This window comes from Rhinatrema bivittatum, chromosome 3, assembly GCF_901001135.1.
Source record: "Rhinatrema bivittatum chromosome 3, aRhiBiv1.1, whole genome shotgun sequence".
In the NCBI taxonomy this organism is placed as follows: Eukaryota; Metazoa; Chordata; class Amphibia; order Gymnophiona; family Rhinatrematidae; genus Rhinatrema; species Rhinatrema bivittatum.
Genome location: NC_042617.1, coordinates 426,588,415 through 426,609,517, shown reverse-complemented (window position 1 = coordinate 426,609,517; position 21,103 = coordinate 426,588,415). Strand labels below are relative to the sequence as shown.

Genomic DNA, 21,103 nt, shown 5'->3' with positions numbered 1-21,103 from the left:
ACTTTGTCCCTGTTATTAAAGTTAACAGCAGCCCATCATTCAATACTATTTTCATGAATCCATAAAAGCTCTGAGTTCCAATCCTCCTCCTCAAGGCACATTCTATCTGGAATCTTTCTGTGAGAACTCTATGGTATCCTTTAGGGTGCTGCTGCTTCCCTTTTAAAACTCTCAATTCTTCCTCCAGACTGCCAGAGCACGTATGCTCTATTCTTTCTTTATTATGCTCTTTAGCAGGCAATGGTTCTGCACGGCCATGAGAATTTTTCTCTTTTCCATCTGCTTTATTGCCAACTCTTTTCCCCATCTCTTTCTTGGTCTCTATCACATCCTGCACCACCTCAATCAGGCCTCTATTATTTTGCTTCTGTTTTATCTTCATTCTGAAGCAACTATTTTTCCTGATTAGTAAGACTAGTTTGGCTAGCGGGAGAGGGGGACCCCAATGTTTATTCCACATCTTACTTTGGCTTTGCCGAGCCAAGCACAATTTTGGTCACTTTTGCCTCCTCGTTTTGGAGTTGCACCTCTTCAGGGCTGACCTGTGTCTCCTCATTTTTCAATAACTATACTGCAAGGCCCCACCGTGGGCTTCCTTGCAGATGAGCCATGGTTACTGTAGGTTCATTCCCCTGGCTCCCATCCTCTTTTCATGCACTAAGCCATTCCTGTCTTTGCAATTCTTTATTCCCTTTTGCCATCTGCTCCAGTAATGCATTCACCAGCTTACCTGGCTCTTCACCAGGCCTTCCCATAGTGCCTTTCTCAGATCTCTCTCTGTGAGAATTGGGGTAGGCCTCAGCCCTGCAGTCTCTCTCTCCCTCCTATACTTCTGGGTTTTCATGTTCTTGGAGGATACACCCCCAGTCAGATAATTCATAAGGTTGCTGCACTTTCTTCATTTCCAGGGGTTCCAAGCCCATCTCTGTCCTTACTTCTAGCATGCTGGCATTTAGGAATGCAAGCCCTGCTGCCATCTGTTTCCATGTACAAGCCCAGGAAATCTGGCACTATACAAGGTTCTCTTGCAGTTTCCTCTGGCTTACTTTCAGAGGGCCATGCCCTATTCAAACTTTTCCTTTCTTTTGAAAACAGGGGGAAATAAAATAAAATAAAACCTGCTTGTTCAGTTCTAACTCTCTGTACAGACCCTTTCTGGCCACATGGGGCTGTTTCTTGGCCTACAGTAATGCTTTTAAAGCTGCTTGTGCAGCCAGGCCCCAAGACTCCAATTTCTGTGTTTATATATATATATGTTTTGCTTCTCTGCTCTACCTTACCTCCTCATTTATCAAAATGCGCTAAGGGCTTATCTCTTTCTCTCTCTCTCTCTCTCTCTCTCTCTCTGTAGTTGAATGCAGGAAATACAACAGGTCTGGCACTTATTGCAAAGTCTGTAACTGTTATCACAATTGGTGCTACCTTAGCTCTTCACATAGATAATAATTGCAATAAACTGTATATTAGCATAAAAAAACACCCCTTTTGCTATTGCATGCAATACTTATCACATTTTGATAAATCCAGGCCTTAGCCACCCAGCTTCACTCTTCATAGTGCTCTGTGCACCCTCTTAGTAGCACTGCTTCTTCACCACTCTGCTTTTCTGGACAGTAATCATGCAGTAACTTTTATTCTCTTCTCTAGTCTCTTTTCCTCTTTGCAGTTCCAAAGCGCAGAAATCCCCCAACTGACACCATATATGAAAGAGCACAAGCTGGACTCTGACTCTTCTTACCTAAAACTTTATTTTCTACAAACAAATTGTCCACCATAAATGGTTTACCTTCAACCACATTCACAATCAGCATTTTCCTTCAGTATTCACATTCTTGCAGGCACTGCCTTCTCCCAGAGACCTGAGGCCTGTCTGTTCCCCTGCCTACGACTTTTTCCTGCTCTGTGGGGACCCACTCACAGAGATACCTGTTTTTCTAACTTTTAAGGCGGACCAGGGTTTCCAGGGATAATCCTATACACAGTCCCTGATTATTCTCGCTAGGGGAGCCATGTAGATATTGAATAAGGAGGGTTACCGGATAGATCCCTGGAGGTCTCTGCATGAGAAGAACTAGAGTTAAGAATGGACTTTGCTGAAAGAGACAAATTTGATGTAGTCACTAAGGTAGGAAATACATGAGGCTAGTCCTGCACCTGTTAGACCTAGGTCAGCTAGTTGAATGATGAGAAGGTTGTAGTCAACTGTGTCAAATGCTGTGGAGAGGTCACAGCTAGAAACAGTGTCTGTTAATGACTCTAACAGCATACTTTGCTTTCTCTCATAAATTATCTTTTCTCTAGGGTAAGCAGTGAGTCTTATATGAAAGGGGAGGGGTTCGGGTAGGGGGTGGGGTAGGGCATCCAACAATTTTTAAAATATGCTGTATTGTTGTAATTTTGCCCTTTCTGGGCCACCTCTAGAGGCAAAGGGGTGAGGGGTGGGTGGGGGTCTACAAGATCCCTGGGATTTTGTTTTTTTTTACAATGGATGGGTTCTTATTTTGGCCATAGTAGCCTTTTAAGATGATAATGGCCCCAAGCAAAGAGGGCTGTCATCTCACGCTTTCCCCGTTTCCCTGTGATATTTTTCTTGTAGAGTTTTTCAATGAGAAAAAACATTACAGGAATACTGCTACAATAATTTATCAGGGAGGGCCAAATATCATGGGAACACCCCCTCCCTGCAATATTTTGCCCCTCTCATGATAAAATATTATATGATAAGGGAAATGTCTGACCAGTCACCATGTGGTGGAGGAATTGGCAGGTTGATGCCGATTTTTCAAAATGGCATCAGCAAAGCCTAAAGCAAGAGTATGTTTCAGGCCCCCACTGACCACCAATGCTAACAATTTGAGGTATGCTGGGAAAAATAGTGGAAACTATTCTCAAGATCAAAATCATAGAGCATATAGAAAGACATGGTTTAATGGAACACAGTCAACATGGATTTACCCACGGGAAGTCTTACCTAACAAATCAGCTTCATTTTTTTGAAGGGGTTAATAAACATGTGGATAAAGGTGAACTGGTAGATGTGGTTTATTTGGATTTTCAGAAGGCGTTTGACAAAGTCCCTAATGAGAGGCTTCTAAGAAAACTAAAAAGTCATGGGATAGAAGGCAATGTCCTTTCATGGATTACAAACTGATTAAAAGACAGGAAACAGAGAGTAGGATTAAATGGTCAATTTTGTCAGTGGAAAAGGGTAAACAGTGGAGTGCCTCAGGGATCTGTACTTGGACCGGTACTTTTCAATATATATATAAAGTTGTCGGTGTTCATAGCTTCTTAGAAATAAAGTAATGGGTCAAGCAGTTGGAACTGGAATAGCAATGGGTCCATATCTCTGCTACAAAATGATTGTATTGTCTTAAAAACATTGATGGGCCCCCATAGTAATGCTATACACTGCCAGGCAAAACGTCAGCATCAATCCTGGCGCCAGCCAGAGCTAGGAGAGCTGTGGAGGCAGCATTCACAATCCTGGGGAAAGAAGGAGAGCAAAGTATTGCTATCCCAGTAACTGACCCATTCTGGTCTGCCATAGCACAATATTGAACAAGCCTTGGAAATCCTTTTACCAACAGGAGATTACACTACTGCTTGGCTACGTAGGGGAAGAGGATATAGGTAGGGTCTAATCCTAGGTGTGTATAAATTGCAAATGTAGGTGTTTATTTGTAAGGGTACCAAAAATAGATGTTTTCATGGTGCAAAGTGAAATTCAAGGCACATTTTAGTTAATTTAGTTTAAAAAAAAATGTATTTCAATTTATTTACATGACTTTATTTAAAAGTTAAGATTACTATTTAGCATTTGTGAAGCTGCATTTTGCAATCATTTACACTTGGTATGGACATGAATTCAAGATTAAAATTATTTGCATGTTTAAAATAGTGAACCGAAGGTAATAAAGCATAAAACATGGATTCATCTGTGTCGTTGTGGCATGGAGGAATCAGGAAACAACTCTATCTGTGATGGTAACTACAGAATTCTTTATTTCAGTAATCCAGGCACTTTAGATAGAGGTAACCTTTAGATGAAAAAGGCAATTTAGAAATTACATGTCCAGCCCCAGATTTCTTTCCCCCCCCCCCCCAAAAAAAAAAAAACCCCAAAAAGGACCAGTAAAAAAATAAGCAGTTTGCAAATAAAATAAAATAAAGAATTTGCAGCTTTGAAGCTGACAGCCTTTTTAATTTTTTTGATAACTGTCAGGATTTTAATTTTTTTTTCTTCAAATCATGACCTCCGTGCAACTGATAAACCCCATCCTTCTGGCTTCCTTTCTCACTAAAAGAGTCCCCTGGAGCCAAATCCTTGGCACAATGGCAGTACTGATGCTGGATTAGGCATCAGTACTGCCATGATCTTCATGAACGATGACTAGGGCACCTCTAGGTTAAAGCACTCTTAAGCTTTAACCCGTATCCTCTATTGTATTTCTTAATTATTTCCACCTTTACTTCCTTCCAGCTATATAAGCTTCCAAGTTCTTTACCCTTGTTGAATGTAACTTGCCTTATTCATTTCTTTTTGTTTAATTTTCTTCAGTTATGCTACAGTTATACCCTTGTTAAATGTAAACCGATCCGATATGGTTATTACTATGAAGGTCGGTATAAAAAAGTGTTAAATAAATAAATAAATAAATATATATATATATATATATATATATATATATATATATATATATATATAAATGATCTGGAAAGGAATATGACGAGTGAGGTTATCAAATTTGCGGATGACACAAAATTATTCAAAATAGTTAAATCACAAGCGGATTGTGATACATTACAGGAGGACCTTGCAAGACTGGAAGATTGGGCATCCAAATGGCAGATGAAATTTAATGTGGACAAGTGCAAGGAGTTGCATATAGGGAAAAATAACCCTTGCTATAGTTACACGTGTTAGGTTCTATATTAGGAACTACCACCCAGGAAAAAGATTTAGGCATCATAGTGGACAATACTTTAAAATTGTCGGCTCAGTGTGCTGCAGCAGTCAAAAAAGCAAACAGAATGTTAGGAATTATTAGGAAGGGAATGGTTAATAAAACGGAAAATGTCATAATGCCTCTATAATCGCTCCATGGTGAGACCGCACCTTGAATACTGTGTACAATTCTGGTCGCCGCATCTCCTATTTTGTTTCTACAAATGTACATCCCTAGTTAAAACTTTAAAACTCTTATAAAAACAAGCTTTGAACCTTCCTATGCCATTGCCATTTTTTTAATGTAAATAAGTTTTCTAGATGTGTATTGCTGATGACCTTTTCTTCATTTTTTCTTATGGAGCAAGGCTACATAAGTGCTTTAGAGTATTTTTAAATGAGACTGAGTGACAACTAACGTTTTGGCAACTGATTTTGGTTTCTTTGCCCATACTTTGCATTGATGTCACACCATGACAATGCTATGTTCACTTCCTTCTCCCATTTCCAGATATTGCTAATGTCAGCAGGGTGATTTTGCATGTTTGAAAAAGAAATAAAGAGGCTCATGAGTATTGTAATGAAGCTGATTATGTATTACACACTAGAGTGAAAGGACAGGCCTAAAAACTAGCATAAAGGGGTTTATTCGGATTTGCTGAGATGTGCAGCAGCTTTTTCAAACACAAAATATGATGTTTTTATTGGCACAAGATGATGAATTCATTTTTTATGGAACTCCCTAGAGTGAGTGAATAAACACCTCCAGTATATTATTAACATTCTGTTAGCTTCCAACCACAGTCATTTGTGTCCATCCAATGAAATCTAAGTTAATTTATACTTTGGCAGCAAGAGGACAACATACATGATTTATGTAAGTGTTTTCTTCTGCTTTGTTCATATGAGGGAAAATGTTTCATAACTCCAGCCTAGAATATATGCTTTGCCCATGTTTGGTTTAATTGTGATAGCTTTAAGAATTTGTTGTAAACAAACATTTTAATATGGGATTCAATGATGCTGAAAATTGAAATGCAAATAGTCTTTTAATAAAGATGAATTGAACATAATTTCACTGAAAAATATGTGCGCATATATAATTTGAAATCTAACAAATACTTATTTGAGAACCTCAGTTACTCCTACTTAAACATAAGTTAATTTATTTCTGTACTTATAATTTTGTCTCATTTTAGTCACATTGTCTGAATTATTCAAAACAGATTCAAATTCATAGACTTTAAGGCCTGATTTTCAAAGCCATTTACACACATGAAACAGTTTTATGCATGAAAAACAGTAGTATAGCTAGGATTGATTTTTTTTTTTTTGGCAATATCTAATGTGAAGATGGACAGACATTAGGCATATAGGAACCTAGGGCAGAGGGGTTCCCAATCCTGGGACCTCTCCTTCCTGTTCCCACCCTTTTCCATGGCCCCTTCCTGAGTCCTCTTCTTCCTATACTCCTCTTCTCCTTTTTCAGTGCCTTTCCTTCCTCTCTCTCAAGCCATTGCATTCCCTCCCCCCCCCCCCCACCCCCCATCAAGGCCCTGTCCCCCTTTTTATTTATTTAACTTTTTTTTACCACAATTCCAAAAGCACAAGGAGTTTGTAAAGGAATGAATGTCCCTGGAAATCATCCTTAACCAGCACTGGACCATGAATCCAGCCTGGTCTATCTTACAAGCCAAAGACACAAAGAGCTCTGGGGGTGGGGCCCTCAGAGAAGGAATAAGAGCTGGGACCAAGATGGGAATAGTTAGGCCAGGACCAGGTCTCCAGGAGAAGGCAGCACCTGAAACATTGCGGTCCGAAAGATGAATCCTGAATGTGAATGCTGAATGTAAACTGTGATTGCTGCTGAAGGTAAGTAGTTATGCTGCTGTTTCATTTGCACTGTAAATAAAAGCACTCAAAGTAAGCCTTGGCTGCTTATTTACCATGCCACGTATGGTTTCAGAACAGTGGGACCTCTGTACCATACAAGGTACGGCGAGAGATCCATCCCTCAGAACAGAACAGAGGTTTGTTTGGGAATCTGTGTGCTTTAAAATGTTGTACAAAGCAGAAGCTTGTGTTAAAGAAGATTAGTGAGCCATAGTGCCACACAACGCAGTGCATGCCAGAGAAAAAGAAGAGAGAGAATATTTTTTTTGTGTGCAAAAGAAGTGGCCCTAAAGCAAGGCATGCCACAAGAGACTAGAGAAGCAGTGCAGTAAAAGGTTGTGCATACAGGAACGAGAAAGGTGTTTGGTGCATAGTTCCTGTACAAAAAGTCTGCAACAGAAGCAGTGTTCTAGAGGAGTGAAGATCTTTGGGCTCTAAACTATATACAGAGCACAGGAATGTGTAAGGAAGGAAAACTGCCAAAAGGGCCTGGCTATAGGGGCAGCCATGAATGTGTAAAGAAATAACAGGCCAAGAAGACTAGCTTTGCCTGAGAGAGAAAAAATAAAATGAGTCAGTGCTGGCAAACAGGGCTTTTTTCTTTTACCTTTTCCTGACAGCAAAAAAAAGAGAACAGATTGAGGTGTGTGTTTGAACAGGGTGTGGCCCTTGGGAAACAAGCATGACTGAGCAAAAAAATACAAACTGTAATTCAAAGTCTTCTGGAAGGACAGAGGCAGCTGCAAGAGAATGCCAAAAAGAGCCAGATTTCCTGGTCATGTGTCTAGAAAGAGTTGGATTCAAGGTTTGCATTCCTAACTGATAGCCTGACAGAAGTAAGACTACAGAAAGACTCAGTACACATGGAAGCAGAGGAAGTACACAGCTGTATGAATCACTGGACTGTGGCGTTACCCTCCAGAGGGACAAAAGTTCAGAGAAAGATAATAATAGTAAATGTGCTGAGACTAGAAACTAGAAAGGAGCCTGGGGACAGTGCTACAGGAAATTCTGGAGAAGAGCCAGAGTGGCAAGGACAAGCACAGCTGAATACACGAAAATAGAATTAAAGCCAGATGAATCAACATGCATTGACTGTGGCTTATAGACAAGAGAGCTCATTGTGGAGCTTTACAGACTGCCCTGAAGCAGGCAGTGCAGATTGTCCTGAGAAAGGCAGCATAGAGAAGCCAGATGGATGCGCTGTAGAGTGGTCATAGGGAGGTACTATAGATGGAGATGGCACAGAGGAATCCAGAGAAACCGTGATAAAACTGGGAAAAGAGGTGGAGCTTGGGAGTGAAAGTTGAATAAATAGTACAAGTGGAAGAGAACCCACAATGGAAGATCCCTGAGAGAAAACAGAGTTTTATAGAGATTCCTGCTGGAGGAGGATTGCAGTTCAGAGATTTCAAAGGACTCATATAAAGGACTATGGGTGGACACTGGGCAAAAGGAACACTGGGGGATTAAGGTAATTGGGGATTAGTTAATGGTAACACTGGTCAGAAGGGGAGAAGCCTTTACCCGAGTTTAAGTGGCAAGAGGTCAGAAAAGGCATGTGGGGAGAGAAGTTGCTTCCTTGAATCCAGGGTGAATAGGGATGTTCACCTCAACAGGTTTGAGCTGAGGGGGAGGATATGTAAAAGGGTGTCCTTGGAAACCCTCCTTAACTAGTGCTGGACCAGGCATCCAGCCTGGTCCACCTTAAAAACCAGAGACACAGAGATCTTGAGTAGGAATAAGAGTTAGCCCAGGCCCATGTCTCTAGGAGAAGGCAGCTCCTAAAACATCCACCCTAAAGGTGAATCCTGAATGTGAATGCTGATTGTAATCTGTGATTACTGCTGAAGGTAAGCAGCTATGCACTGTAAATAAAAGCATTCAGAGAAAGCACTGCCCACTCATTTACCATGTCACAGTGTGAATAATAACCATAAAATAGCAAAATACAAAGATAACAGCAATTAAACATTTTGATAAAATACCATAACAATAAACAATTAAAAAGTAAAACCAATTACAAATAGATGACCTTCAATAGAAAAGATAAACAGCAAAAAGTTAAAGAATTAACATAAAAAGACTTCTTTAAGGATGCTAACAGAGAAATGTGGATCATATGTCATTGCCATAGGCATTTAAACTAGAGGACGGGGGTGGCAGATGGAATCCTATGGATTTGGAATGTTACCCCCGCCAAAATTATGAAGGGGGTAGAGAAAATAAAAAGATATCAGCTCAATAATCTGCTTTTCAGAAAAAGGACATCAGAAGGAACAGTAAGCCAAGTGGGAATGGCTAGAAAACTATCAGCACAAATGTTTGTAGTCTGGGTAATAAAGTTACAGATCTCAATTGGTCTCATAAATGGAATATAGCCATACCAGGCTACATTCTGTTGAGGAGGGATAGACAACAGAAAAGAGGAAGGAGTAGCTTTTTATGTCAAAAACAATATCCAAGCAACCGAAATGTGGGGGTGGGCATTAGGTTGGAGTGATTTGCTGTGATCTAACTTTAAAAAGAGACTATGGCACATCCATTTACACTTGTGTGATCTACAGACTTCCAACTAAGACAGATGAACAGACAGAGATCTGGCCAAACCAAAACATGGGTGTGATGGGTGGCATGGGTGTGAGTCCTTTGTGCTGTGGCGGAGTTGTCACAGACTCACAGGTAAACCCATAAGGCCTACACCACCAACTGATGTAGTGGGACAGCCTGGAGCTTCACCTATACAAGCCACCTCCTCCACAAGTTGAGTCCTTGGGATCTGGCAGCCAGCAGGAATTAAGCGAGTCCCTAGGACAGTGACTAGAGCAAGACTACAATGGCACACCAGGGTCAGGGCAGGCAGCAGACTAATGGAGTCAGAAACAGGCCAAGGTCAAGGCAGGCAGCAGCCAAGTGTGGTCAGGTCCAGGCAGCAGGCAATCATGGTTAAGTCCAAGGAAAAAGTCAGAATCTGGATGTCAGGCCAAGGATGGATGAAGACACACAGAAGACACTGAATGAGATAGGCAATACAAGGCAAGGTTGGATGAGACAAGGCTGGATGAGGCAAGGTTGGGGAGGCAAAGCTGGACGAGGTATCAGGAATGCAGGACTCAGGAACCAGGAACTCAAAAGCAACACGCACTGCTAAGTAGGGATGTGAATCGTTTTAGGACGATTAAAATTATCGTCCGATAATTTTAATATCGTCTTAAACCGTTATGGAACACAATACAATAGAGATTCTAACGATTTATCGTTATAAATCGTTAGAATCGTGAGCCGGCACACTAAAACCCCCTAAAACCCACCCCCGACCCTTTAAATTAAATCCCCCACCCTCCCGAACCCCCCCCAAATGACTTAAATAACCTGCGGGTCCAGCGGCGGTCCGGAACGGTAGCGGTCCGGAACGGGCTCCTGCTACTGAATCTTGTTGTCTTCAGCCGGCGCCATTTTCCAAAATGGCGCCGAAAAATGGCGGCGGCCATAGACGAACACGATTGGACGGCAGGAGGTCCTTCCGGACCCCCGCTGGACTTTTGGCAAGTCTTGTGGGGGTCAGGAGGCCCCCCCCAAGCTGGCCAAAAGTTCCTGGAGGTCCAGCGGGGGTCATACGCGTATGGCCGGCGCCATTTTCCGTACGAAAACGATTCGCGGCGGGAAATCGCTCCCTGACCCCCGCTGGACCTCCAGGAACTTTTGGCCAGCTTGGGGGGGGCCTCCTGACCCCCACAAGACTTGCCAAAAGTCCAGCGGGGGTCCGGAAGGACCTCCTGCCGTCCAATCGTGTTCGTCTATGGCCGCCGCCATTTTTCGGCGCCATTTTGGAAAATGGCGCCGGCTGAAGACAACAAGATTCAGTAGCAGGAGCCCGTTCCGGACCGCTGCCGTTCCGGACCGCCACTGGACCCGCAGGTTATTTAAGTCATTTGGGGGGGGGGTTCGGGAGGGTGGGGGATTTAATTTAAAGGGTCGGGGGTGGGTTTTAGGGGGTTTTAATGTGCCGGTTTTGCGATTTTACGTTTTTTCGATATTTTACGATTTTTCACGATTTTTCACGATATTTTACCCCCCCAAACGGCAACAATACGATTCCCTCCCCCTCCCAGCCGAAATCGATCGTTAAGACGATCGAGGACACGATTCACATCTCTACTGCTAAGACAGTAGACCTGTTGCTGAAAGAAGGTACTGCTGCAAGGCTCTTGCTTAAGTAGGCCTAACGCCATTGGAGAGTGCAGCTCACCATTTCCCGCCTCTGGGCTTATATAATGTGCACTTATACTCATGGGCGCCTAAAGGGAGGTGGTGGAAATGTTGTTTTGCAGCGTCTTGGGCCGTGCTGAATGGCGTTTGGAGCAGGAGGCTGTTTACTGACCACGGGATGGATCCGACCACTTTGGGGATGAGTGAAGTGGATTGCAGAGCCCGCCTGTGAGCTGCCAAATGTAACAATAGGAAGGAAAAGAGAGGTGATACTGGTTGGAGATTTTTATCTGGCTGATGTGGATTGGAGTATCACTTCTACTGAATTTGTAAGAAGTAGAGAGAATGTGGATGACCTTCAAGGGACTTTGCTCAAACACATGATGATGGAACCCATGCGAGAAGGGGTGATACTAGACCTGATGCTCACAAATGGTAATAGTATCTCTAATGTCTGGGTAGATGCACATCAGAACACCACTAATCATCAGACATATAATTCAATATAATGGCTGAAGATGGAGAGAAGTCATATGAAGCTCAAAGTCCTGGATTTCAACTTTACTGAATTTGGTAAATTTGGAAAAGTACATAGAAGAGTTGCTAGAAGGCTAGGAAAAGATGGGTGGTTTGGAACAACAGTGGACCAAACTAAATGGAGCAATAGTAAAGGCAACACGTGTTTATGTAAGAAAAGTAAATAAAAGTAAGAGGAAAAGAAAATCGGTATGGTTCTCCAAAGAAATAAATGAAAAACTAAAAGACAAATGATCAGAACCAAAAAATACAAACGATCTCATAAAGAAGAAGACAGGGAAGAATATTTATTTATTTATTTAAATTTCTTATATACCGGCATTCGCGATGGGAGTCGCATCATGCCGGTTTACAAATAACAAGGTGTGACAAAGGATAAATACTTAATAACTTAAAACATTAACATGTGATAGAAGAATAAAGTAGCAGTTACAATAAAACAGGGATAAAATGCAACTTGGAATGTAGAGAAGGCGAAAGAGAGATTAACAATGAGATAAAAAAGAATAACCAAGGTAAATAAAAACCTGCCAAATTAAAAAAGAAAGAACACTATCTGCCTAAGCTTAAAGAGACAAGGAAAGAAATTAAGATAACAAAAGCTCAAGTGGAAGAAAGGATTGCTGGAGAGGTGACAAAACATTCTTCAGAAATGTCAGAGAAAGGAGGAAGGCCAGAGGTGGGTATTGTAAGATTGAAAAAAGACAAAAATTAATGCATGGAGAAAAATGAGGAAAAAGCAGAAATATTAAACAAATACTTAAGTTTGTTGAAATATACTAAAGACCTTGGAGAAGTATTGCTGCTGTTTGACAAGAGTACAGATGGGTATGGGCTAGATGCTACCCCAATTACAGAAGAGAGTGTTTAGGTGGAACTAATAAAACTTAAAGTGGATAAGGCCATGGGGCCTGATAAGATGCATTTCAGTATACTAAGGGATCTCAGAGAGGTGCTGGCATGTCTCCTGAAAGATCTGGTCAATAGATCCTTGGAAAAGGGAGAAGTGTCTTAAGAATAGAGATGGGCAGTTGTCATCCTGCTTCCCAAAAGTGGTAGCAGAGAGGAGGCTGGAAAATAGAGTTTGGTTAGCCTTATCTCAGTGGTCGGAAAGTTAATGGAGATAATCAACTCTCTACAGTCCAGTGGATGGCAAAATATCAGGCAACATGGTTTTACCAGAGAAAGGGCATGTCAAACAAATCTAATTGATTTTTTTGATTTGGTGACTAGTCAATTAGATCAAGGACAAGCACATGTGATTTTCTTGTGTAACCCTTTCTTGGCAGATGGCACATTTCCTGAAGGAAATGATCCAAAAACAAAAAAGGAGCACTACTGCACGCAATCAAATCAGCCAAAAGAATGTGCAGGATAAATTCAATGTCCACACATAATTCAGTATAAAAAATGTATTCTTTTCAGAACGGCAACTCCACAGTGTTATTATGACAGGATACAATTCAAAGCGGGTCCCCCGACACGGACCCGTGTTTCTCCGCGAGACTGCATCGGGAGGGACAGACAGTGCTTTATTTGTTCTACAAGGTAAAACATGAATGACGTTACAAAACAGCAAGTCAGAAAAGGTGGACAACAAAGAAAATGGTGTCAACAAGACTAAGGTTGTAAACTTATATTCAAATCAAAACTTCGGCATACCTAAAAATAGTACTACCATGGAGACTGGTGACTATTTTTCTTCGTAACAAAAAATTTTTCAAAATAATTCAATTCAGCAACCAATTCGAAACATCGGACATAGAGAGGTGGTAAAATAAAATGAAAGTGAAAGTGAAAGAGGAAAAAAAAATAAAAAGTAAAAAGTAGACTAAAAGTGAGGACATAGCCCAGGGTATAATTAAACATGAATTAAGGTAGACATACATAAAAAGCAAGTACATATATATAGCGATATTTTTCAAAGTTGAAAAAGCATACCTGTATACAGTTTACCATTTAGCGTCACTGGGAGTGCGACACTATCATGTAGCCATTTTTAACTTTAAACATTTTGGTGCAAAAATGTTTTAGCAGCCAATCAGCAGTGGATTCTGTGAAACGGATGTGAAGGAGCGCTAAAACAACAAAATACAAGTAAAATGAAAGTGAAAGGAGGACCTGAAAGTAAACTCGCAAAGAGGCACCATGCAAATAGTGGGGAGACAAATTTTTAATGGATTTGAATTTAAATTCAGCAGCCAACCAGAAATAAATTCTGTAGAACAGACGTGAAGGAACGCTAAACCAACAAAATAACAGGCAGAGTGAAAGTAAAAGGAGGACCTGGAAGTAAACTCAGCCAAGAGACGCCATACAATTTGTAGGGAAATACATTTTAAATAGATTTAAATGGATATATATATGAAATCATTGTGAAAACTAACATATAAAATACATCCATGGAAATTCATATGAACTCAATGGGGTAGATTTTTAGTTATGCGCAGGCGTAGATTTGTTCGCGCAACTCGGCGTGAACAAATCTACTCCTGATTTTATAACATGTGCACACTGCCACATGCATGTTATAAAATCCAGGGTCAGCACGCGCAGGGGGGTGCACAATTGTGCAACCTGCGTGCGCTGAGCCGAGCAACCAGCCTCGGAGGGAACTTTTTTCCGGCCCCCCCCCCACTTTCCCCTCCCTTCCCCTACCTAACCCACCCCCCAGCCCTAACTAAATCCCCCCTACCTTTGTTCAGAAAGTAACTTGCGCGCGCCGACTGGCTGCTGGCACGCCATTCCCCGGCCCAGGAGCTGGTTCGGAGGCCTTGGTCACGCCCCCGGAATGCCCCCAGGCCAACACCACGCCCACGGCACCGCCCCTGGAAAACCCCGAAGGCCGTGCCGCCCCCTGGCATGCCCCCGACACGCCCCCCAAGCAAAGCCCCGGGACTTACGCGCGCCCCGGGGCTTTGCGCGCGCCGGCGGCCTATGCAACATCAGAGCGCAAGTCCCCTGCGTGTGTAAATCCAACTGGATTTACACGTGCAGGGCTTTTAAAATCTGCCCCAATATGTTTAGCGCAAAGATAATAAACAAACAAAACATAAAATGGGTACAAAATGAGCTGAAGCGAAACCAAGAAATTTTAAAAATTTTAAAAAGTTGCGTCATTCAATATCTTAGTTTCAACCCTCTGATTTTGAAATATTCAAAATGAAAATACACTTTTGCTCTCTACGGATAAGAGTTTCAGAAGAATCGCCCCCACATGTTGGGGGAGAAATAACATCAAATACATCGATTGCATCAATTTTAATAGGATTTCAATAGAGTTAAATATGACATCATTGTAAAATCTAACATATAGAGTACAAGCATATAAATTCATAAGAACTCAGTGTATTGAGCGCAAAGAAATCAATAAACAAACAGAACATAAAATGTAAACAAGTGAGCTGAAGCAAAACCAACAAGAAATTATGTAAAGTAGCGCCATTCAATTTCTTTGTTTAGACCATCTGGTGTTAAACTATTCAAATTGAAAATCCACTTTTGCTCTCTTCGGATAAGAATTTCAGAAAAATCGCCCCCACATGGTGGGGGAGAAATTACATCAATCACGAAAAATCGGAGATCAGAGGTATTATGTGATTGTTCAATCCAATGGGGAACTAGAGGCACATTATCACAAAGATTACAGAGACTGGATCTATATTCAATTATCCGAGTCTTTATGGGTCTTGTGGTTTTTCCAACATCAATCTTTTGGCATGGGCAGAGAATGATATAAATAACACCAGACGTTACACAGTTTGAATTGAAGTTAAGTGCATATGTTTTTTTGGATTGAGGATGAGTGAAGGAAGTTAGGGATAGTGATAAAGAGCAAACTGAACACCCTTCACAGGGACTGTGTCCATTATAAACAGGGGGAAATGTGTAACGGGCGTAACTCTGAATGAACCAAAAAATCTCGGAAATTTCTTCCTCTATGGAAAGTGAAGCGAAGAGGATATTTGAAAATATCATGTATAGATAGCAAAGGCCAATAACGACGTATAATAGATACTATTGTTTTGCTATGGACAGAGTAAGGTAAAATACAGTTTATGACACCGTCAGAAGATCTGGGTTGAGATTTGAAAAGTAACTCACGGTTGGCAAAAAGAGCTCTTTTAAATGCTTTCTTTAGGATCGTGTGGGGATAACCTCTTTCTTTAAAACGAGTCATCATGTCCTGAGCTTTCAAGATGTACTCAGATTTTGCAGTACAGAGACATCTAAGCCTTAGGAATTGTCCAGATGGAATGTTGTACTTTATGGCCGGAAGGGCCATAAAAGAATGTATAACTGAGGCTGCCTTCACCCTTGTCATTCCTCTTTCCTGTATCCCCAAAGTGTGGTTCCTTTCTGTGCGGGTGAAGGCTAACCTTCTTGGCCCAGGCACTGGATACCTTGTGTGTGTATATTTTACCCTTACTCTTTGGTACAAGTACCTGAACAGACCAATTGTGACCCACAGGCTGGATGTTCAAATAATATTTTACTGGGAAATGTAATAATGCAATCAAGATATATAGAAAAATCAAAGTTCATTTACATCCGTGGTAGAAACATTAGAGTACAAGATGTTTACAGGTCTTCTCTTGTGTAAGTGTCCCTCAGTGTGGGAAATCAAGTATCTGTTTCCTTCATTTGGGAAGAGTGAGTATCCCAACATGGCCAGGATGGCCTAACTGTATGTATGGTCCCTGTTGCATGTCCTGAACTCCAGCCTGTCTGTGGCCCTGCATCCTGGAGTGGGGACTCCGATTGGGGGTCTCCAGATGTTCTTCTTTCTCCTTTTCTCTAATTCGATTTTCATGGGACCTTTCTGGGGAAAAGGTCTTCTCTAGGAACAAATCTTAACTTGCAGTCCTAGGCAAGGAAAGGGGCAGAAAAAAAGCACTTAGTTGCCAATAGATGGTTTAAGCTTAAACAAAACAGGACTATTTTGGCAGTTTCTGCAAATTCCTCTTAGCTAGTTGAGAAAGCTAGTTGAGAAAGGCAGGCAGATTGCTCCTGCACTCCTGAGATGCCTCCCAGAAAGTGCAGGTCTGAAGAGTCCCAAAATGATCACAAAAGTAGTAAAACAGACAAAACTCTTCTCTGATCCTGCTTCCCTCCAGCCTTTAGTAGAAAGCCTTTAGTAGAAAGCAATGGCAGGGCTGTGTCTCTGCTAGGTTGGGGCCTAACTCAGAGAGCACAGAAACACGTCCTCCCTCACTGAATTCAAAACATACTTCCCTCACTACTCCTAAGCTCACCCTCCCTATCAGAAAAGGAATCTACCACCTAGACAAATCTCAAAGGAAATGGTATGTTAGAGAATGTATGTTCCTCTTAGCTGTTAACTAGGGCCATCTGATGGAGACCAAGGGGTCTCTACACTTGGATTTCAGCAAAGCTTTTAATAGTCTCACATAGGAGACTCATGAATAACATGAAAATCCTGGGAATGGATCCCAAGGTGATGAAAGGAATTAGAAACTGGTTGATGGACCGACAACAGTCGGTAGCGATAAATGGAACTCACTCTGAGGAGAAAAGGGTGATTAGTGAAGTGCTTCAGGGATCAATTCTGGGGTCAGTTCTATTCAGTAGGAGTTAAAAAGCAGTTTCTCATTTTGCAGATGACACTAAAATCTGCAACAGATTTGACACCCCTGAAAGAGGAGAGAGAATGAAAGTGATCTAAGAAAGCTTGAGAAGTTGTCAAAGGTTTGGCAGCTAAGGATTCAATGTCATGAAATTAGAGTCATCCATTTGGAATGTAGTAATCCAAACGAATTGTATGTGATGGGAGGCAAGAGACTGATGTGCACGGACCAGGTGAGAGACCTCAGGGTGATAGTGTCTGATGATCTGAAGGTAGCAAAGCAATGTGATATGGCAGTGATTTGAGCCAGAGGGATGCTGAACTGCATAGAGAGAGGCATAACCACCAGGAATAAGGTAGTGATAATGTCCCTGAATAGGTTATTGATGACACCTCACCTGGAGTACTGTGTTCTATTCTGAAGACCACACCTCAAAAAGGATAGAGATAGGATAGAAGCAGTCCAGAGAAAGGCAATTATAACTGTGCTGGGTCAGCACCAAAAGACAAAGAAGATGAGACTTGAGGACCTAAACACATATACCCTAGAGGAGAGAAGAGACAGAAGGGATATAACATGGACATGTAAATACCAAAAAGGTATTAATAATACAAAAATCAAACCTTTTCCAATGGAAAGGGGATAGACTCAGAAACACTATCAGGAAATATATTCTCAGAAAAAGAGTGGTGGATGCCTGGAATGCCCTCCTTGACGAGCTGGTGAAGACAAGAATGTTAATGGAATTCAAAAGGCCATGGGATAAACACAGAGGATATCTAATAGATAGAGGATGGAAATGAAGAAACAGGGTAACCTGTGGTAAAGTTTGGAGAAGCATTTCTCCATGAGGGTAACCTGTACAGTGCAGCAATCACAACCCTAAGCTGAAAGCATTGGGGTACCCTGCACAGAGTGATAGTTACAACCTTAAACTCCTCGCTGGGCAGACTAGATGGACCATTTTGGTCTTTATCTGCCTTCATTTACTATTTTACTATGTTAAAAAAAAAATGCCCTTTGGCCACATGGCACCTCTTCCTCCTGTTCCTACCCTTCCCCATCATGGACACTGTCTTCCTATTCCTTCCTCCATCATAGCCCCTCCTCCTCCTATTCCTCCTGCTCACATCATCCCATTCTTAGCCCCTATCATGACTCCTTCTCGGATTCTCCCCCGTCTCCAGACACCAATCTTCCCCTCTTTAACTTTTTGGATAGACTGGGCCCAGCAACAGTGGAAGGAACAGGAGCAACAAGAAAGAAAAAACAGTGTGGGGCCCAGAGCTGGTATACACGTGTTTAAAGGCTCTTCAGCCATCTAACCCTTAGTAAGGGTTTCCTTAGTTATAGAAAATCTGTGCAGCAATAGGTGGAGCTACTGTGGTTCTTTCAAATATGCAAACTCCAACTCTGGGTCCACACTGATTTTATTTTTTGCTGTTAGGATAACCAGAGATCTCAATCAGTGGCGGACCGGCTTCTGCCATTTCACTTTTGGTTTGGGTAGGCCCAGAAGGCTCATGAGGCTGGCCAAGGGTCCAAAATGGGTGAACCACAACCTACTCAGGACCACCCTTGGCTATGCACTGTTCCAGGCCACTTACTTGGAAATGTTCAATTGAATTTATATGTATATGTTTACTTTGAAAATTTGGGGTGAAGTCTGCACATAAAGGGACAGATTTTTAAAAAGTACGCGAGCACGTACTTTTGGTCGCGCACCCGGCGCAAACAAGAGTACGCCGGATTTTAATAGATACGCATGTAGCCGCGCGTATCTTTTAAAATCCGGGGTCGGCGCGCGCGAGGCTGCGCAAAATCGGCAGCCTGCACGCGCCGAGCCGCGCAGCCTGCCTCCGTTCCCTCCGAGGCCGCTCCGAAATTGGAGCGGCCTCGGAGGGAACTTTCTTTCCGGCGCCCCCCACCTTCCTTTTCCTTCCCCTAACTAACCGGCCCCCTGGCTTGTGTGCGCCGGGCCGGCTGCTGGCGCACCATGTTCCGGTCCGGGGGCTGGTCCAGAGGCCATGGCATTCCCTAGGATCTCCCCTGGGCCGGAACCATGGCCGCGGCCCCGCCCCCTGAATGCCCCCAATGACGCGTCAGCCGCGACACGCCCCCCCCCCCCCCCCCCCAGGAAAGCCCCGGGACTTATGCGTGTCCCGGGGCTTTGCGTGCGCTGGCAGCCTATGCAACATAGGCTCGGCACGCGCAGGGGGAGCTTGAGGCAATTTTTCGGGGGGTACGCGCGTATCTTATGCGCGTACCCCTTTGAAAATCTGCCCCAAAATGTAAGCACAGACTTTACATTAAGACGCACGGTTCTAAAATTACTCTCTTAAGGGCTGTATTCAACATTAGGTATAGACTATTATTTATAAAGAGTGAGTAACAAAGGTTAAAATTATTAAGATTCTGAAAGATTTCTATTAGTTTAATTCACTGATTTCACTAACGTTAAAAAAAATATATATAATTTTTTTTTTGACTCAGGAAGCAACGAGGCCTTGACAACTAGCAAAATACCTGTGGTAAAACCTATGCCACTACTTAGAACAGCTATGTGTGTATTCAGATATATCAAAGACTTTTAACAGTGAAATCTCTTCTCAGCAGGCTGGTTTAGTTATAAAGCTTTGCAGTGACTTATTGTCTTTGTCTCAAAGAGCACAGGTGAAAATTTACCTAACTGTCCTGCCATACGTCCATACTATCCCTTGTAAATTTTTACTCCATGGATCAGCCCAGATAATATTCACTGCACTTAATTTTGCTTTGCCACCCCTCCTTCCTATGGCTTGTCGATCATCTGCTTTCAAATGGTGCCCGTTCACCACTTTCTACTTTATCCTGGCCAGTACCATACCTTCCTATTTAGTACCTGTGATTTCTTCCTGTGTTCTGCTTTGATCCATTCATTACAATTTCTAGCAAATTCTCTCCATCCCTGTCCTTCCCTGCTCCTTTTCTCAGATCTATTCCTTCCACCAGTTTCTCCCATTCTTTGGAATAAACTATCCCTGCCCATTCATACTGCTCAAGCTTTGCAAGTTTTTAAATGCCAATTAGCCAATGACTTCCATTAGCTGGTGATTTTTCTGCTTTTCACTCCCATTTCTTCTGATCCTGGTTTTGCCTCTTCCCTCTTACCCAGGTATTTTGGTGAAAGGTTTATACAAATTCAAACGCTTAAAATAAAAGTTGAGCTAGCAATGGGATAAGTCTGTTTGAAAAGTAACCTGTAATATATGAATAGCTTGTAACTATGTAGGCTAACTATGTGGCTTTCAGGAAGAAATTGAAGGCATGGCTGTTTACATACAATAATTAGTGAAGTGCGATTTTATTGTATTGTTCTGGTTGTGTATTTTTAAAAAATGTTATAAAAAAGGCAGACAGGTTATCTTGCTTCACCCAAGGGGAGGTCCATGGGAAGAATTTTCTAGTTGTTTAACTGGGGTAAAATATTTGGGGGTGGGGTAGGAAGAGGAAGGGAAAGAGGATTTCTGGTGGGAGGGACAATTCCTGCTGGGAAACTGAGGCTGGGGATTGGTAGATACTTTAGAATGCTAACAGGATAAGGGAGGGGCATGCGTGCAGCGGGAGAGACAAAGGACAGTTTTAAGAGGTTTTTCCCGCCTTTTTTCCTCTCCTCGGCGATAGTGGCACCCACCCTCCCATCCCTGATTGTATTTGGATGTTTTAGGATTAGTTTATTGTTGTTTAAAATTGTCGCAGCTTGTTTGATGTTAAAGTGGGTGGGTACCCGAGCCAAAATTGCTTATGGAAATGCTGAATTGCTCAGCCAAATAGTATCTGCCTGGCTGGCGGGTGGAGGTGGATGTGACAAAGTAGGGCTGAGGAGCTGATGTTGGTTAGCTGAGGCTGGCTTCTCATCTGCTGGTATGGCGGGGGTGGCAAATGGCCC

At 42.3% G+C, this 21,103-nt stretch overlaps 1 protein-coding gene across 1 annotated transcript in view; it reads left to right on the top strand.

The window, feature by feature from the left end:
- The window catches only part of DLGAP2 (DLG associated protein 2), a 511,962-nt gene that overhangs the window by 421,086 nt on the left and 69,773 nt on the right, over positions 1-21,103 (top strand). The gene's annotated exons all lie outside the window — the stretch shown is intronic.